This window comes from Pteropus vampyrus, unplaced genomic scaffold (assembly GCF_000151845.1).
Source record: "Pteropus vampyrus isolate Shadow unplaced genomic scaffold, Pvam_2.0 Scaffold166, whole genome shotgun sequence".
Lineage (NCBI taxonomy): Eukaryota > Metazoa > Chordata > Mammalia > Chiroptera > Pteropodidae > Pteropus > Pteropus vampyrus.
The window spans coordinates 2,786,823-2,790,713 of record NW_011888947.1 but is presented as its reverse complement, the minus strand read 5'-3'; the positions used below and the strand labels follow the sequence as shown (position 1 = coordinate 2,790,713).

The following is a 3,891-nucleotide window of genomic DNA, read 5'->3' as shown; positions in this document are numbered from 1 at the left end:
GCCAGCATGAGCCTGACCTTGCTGTAGGGGGCTGAATGGAGGCCGCTAAAAAGATATGTCCAGGTGCTGACCCCCAAAACCTATGAATGTGACCTTGTCTGAAAAAACAGTCAGCAGATGCGATCAGGTAGCAAATCTCAAGATGAGATCATCCTGGATTACCCGGATGGGCCCTAAATGCAATGACAAGTGTTCTTTTAAGAAGAAGAGAAGGCCGTGTGAGGATGGAGGCAGAGACTGGGGTGATGTGGCCACAAGGAACACCTGGAGCCACCAGGAGTTGGCAGAGGCAGGATAGATTCTCCCCTATGGAGGGAGTGTGACCCTGCCTGATACCTTGATTTTGGACTTCAGGCCTCTAGAAGTAGGGGAAAGTAAATTCCTGTTGTCTTAAGGCCCCAGTGTGTGGTCATTTGTTATTACGGCAGCCTTAGGAAGCTAATTTTGGCTCTTGTGTCTTATAAAAGGATCTGGGGGTCGGGGAGGACTCCCCTCCTCCAGCAAAACCACACAGACCCTAAACTTTCCTCTGGCAAGGCAGCATCTTGGGAAGGGGAGAATAGAAGAAGACACAGATGTGAGAGGCTCCAGATGGCACCTCTGTGGACTAGGGACCTGAGACTTTTCAAATGAACAGAGATGATGTCAAGTGAGAAACTGGGACACTGCTTATTGTCAAGTGAAGTACCTCGCTCCATACCACCCCAACCTCCCTCTTATAGAAACCAAACATCTACAGCCCTGAGTAGATGTGGGTGTACCAGTAGCTGCCATCTGCAGAGATGAGAAATGCCAGGAGGAGGAGGACAGCTCGGGGAGACACTAAGGACACGTTGGGCTCTGTGCCCAGGGCCTCGGCTACTCTTCGAATGCAGCCTGGTTAGAGCTCCTGCAGATGTCTCTGGGCTCTGCGGATGGAGGCAGGACAGTTGCCGCCCACCATGATGCTGCAGACTCTGACGGTACCGGGGGTGCCATAACGGCCGCCCAGGTGGAAGAACTCACCTGAAGGGCATGTGTAGACCCCCAGACCACGCAGAGTCTGAGACTGGCTACTGTCCAATTTGTGCATCTGGAAAGTATTACTTGATTGCTAGAAAAATAATCAGGGTGAACGCAGGGCATTTCTGGTAAAGAGACTCTATAGAGGCGCCTCTTGGAGCCAGATGACTCAGGGCTGTGCCGAGCGCTGTGTGGTCTGCGAGCCGGCAGCTGCCTGGAAGCAGTTCATGCACTGCGTCTGATTCACAGCGGTTTCCCCTTTGAGCTCATGACCCAGCTCTGCAGCCACCCTGATGCTTTTTTGTAGACGCAAGTAGTCATGGGTGCTATAACAAGTGACTGCAACCTTAGTGGCTTAACATAAATTTCTAGAGGTCAGAAGTCTGAAATGTGTCTCACTGGGCTGAAATCAAGGTGTGGGTAGGGCTAGTTCTCTCTGCAAGCTCCAGGAATGAATCCATCCCTCTGCCTTTTCCAGCTTCTAAAGCTCGCCTGCATTGCTTGGCTCGTGGGCCCTTCCTCCATCTTCAGAGTGCGTCAGTCCAGCCTCTGCTTCTGGCATCAAACCACCTCTGACTCCGACTCCCCTGTCTATCTCTTATAAGGACCCTTGTGATCACATCGAACTCACGGCACAATTCGAGATAATATCCTCATTTCAAGATCCTTCCCTTAATCACGTTGGCAAAGTCCCTTTTACAGTGCATAGTGGGTTAGATAGTGTGCCCCCAAAATGCATGCCCACTTGGACCCTCAGAATGTGACCTTATTTGGAAATAGGGTCTTTGCCGATATAATCAAGTCGATGTCATACTGGATTAGGGCGGACCCTAATCTAGTCACTGGTATCTTTGTAAGAAGAGGGAAATTTGGGCCCAGACACTGGGGGTAGATGGCCATGTGAAGACAGAGGCAGAGATGGGAGTGATGTGGCCACAAGCCAAGGGGCGCCAAAGATTGCTGGCAGCCACCGGGAGTTGTGAGAGAGGCCTGGGCAGAGCTTTTCCTAGAGCCTTTGGAGGGAGCGAGGCCCTAATTACTCCTTGATTTTGGACTTCTGGGCTTCGGAACTGTGAGAGCGTACGTTTCTGTTGTGTTAGGCCCCCCATTTGTGGTCTTTTGTCACATCAGCCCTTGGAGACTAACGTACCACACAAAGTAAACTTCACAGGGTCCAGGCATTAGGATATAGACATCTTTGGGGACAAAAGGTTATGCAGCTGAGCACAGAGACTTAGAGGCGGAGAAACCTTCCTGCCGGGAGGAACTGGAAAGCTGGCGGCTGCAGGTGGGGTTTGGAATCCAGGCCCGCCACTTAGCTATGCGAACCCAGGGAGGTTGAGCAGCCCCTCTGCACCTTCACCAATGAGAGGGGGAGAGAAATAACACACACCCCTACAGGAAGTGCAAGGATTGGCCGGAGGACTGCCCGGTCCTCGCACGTGGTAAGTTCTTATTCAGTAAGTGTTGAGTGAACAGCAGGAGTGTCACGTGGCCTTGGGGCTGGAGGCCAGTTTGGGCTCTTGGAGAAAGGAAACCATTCCTTCTCCGGAGATGACAAAACAAGGGTTGAGCTAAGGTCAGTGCAAATTTCCAATTTCGAGGTATAGAGGAGACAGCTGCCCCCAGCCTGAGCTGAGTAGGAAATTGCCACAATAGTACCACAGACGGGGAGGCTGGAACAACAGAGGTATATTTTCCTCACATTTCTAAAGGCTGCAAGTCCAAGATCAAAGTGTCGGCAGGTGTGGCTCCTTTGAGGCCTTTCTCCTTGGCTTACGGACAGCCTTTTAGTCCCTGTGTCTTCTCAGGGTCTTCCCTCTGTGCGTGTCTATGTCTCAATCTTCTCTTCTTATAAGGACACCAGTCAGATTGGATTAGAACCCTCTCCGATGACCTCATGCTACCTTAATCGCATTTTAAAGACCGATCTCCAAATACAGTCACATTCTGAGGTGCTGGGGGTTAGGACTTAAACAGGAATTTTGGGGAGGAGTGACACAGTTCAGCCCATGACAGAAATACTAAGTATTCAAGAATTCCCTGAGATTTTTCACTAGATGGTTGGCTGTTTGGAGGGGAGTATATGGCTTTCAGAACATTCTCTCCTTGACAAGGTCTGTTGTTACATCGTGTGATCTGTTAGCCTTTGTTGCGTAACAAAGCATCTGAAATTGTAGGGGCTTCAAACAATGATAACATGTTATTCTTGTGTTCACTGACATGGCAATCTGGTGGTACCTCTGTGATCTCGCTGGGGCTCACTTGTGCAGCTGTGGGTGGCTGACAGTTGGACCAGGGCAGAGGGGACAAAGCCGCTTGCTCATAGCCAGCAGTTGGTGCTGGCTGTCAGCTCAGGTGCCATGGCTTGCCTCCAGGCATCTTCTTGTACTCCAGCAGGCTAGAGCATCTCATCTCTGAGTCTAAGAGAGCAAGAGCAGAAACTGCAGACCTCTTTAGTCCTAAGCCTGGCACAGGTGCCCCATCCCTTCTGCCATAGTCTGTTGGCCCAAAGCAAATCATATGGCCAACCCAGGTACAAGGGGCCAGATAAATAGACTCTACCTCATCTACGGCCATGCCACCCTGAACAAGCCTGATCCTGTCTGATCTTGGAAGCTAAGCAGGGTTGGGCCTGGTAAGTACTTGGATGGGAGACCACCTAGGAAGACCAGGTGCTGTAGGCGTAAAACATAAAAAATAAGGGATTGTAAGCTGACAAGGTCCTTGCAATCTGTGAGGTCAACCAAGGGTTGCCTCACCTTAAAAAAAAATGGACTCCACCTCTTGATAAGATGAGCGACAAAGTCATATTCCAAAAGGCGAGGATGCAGGGAGGCAGGACTTGTTGGGGGCCATTGTAATGACTTACCACGTGGTCATTACTTT

General features: G+C 50.6%; 1 pseudogene; it reads left to right on the top strand.

Moving 5' to 3' along the window:
- Nucleotides 1–3,570: 3,570 nt before the first annotated feature.
- On the top strand, nt 3,571–3,689 carry LOC111745819 (annotated as a pseudogene).
- The last annotated feature ends 202 nt before the right edge of the window (nt 3,690–3,891 follow it).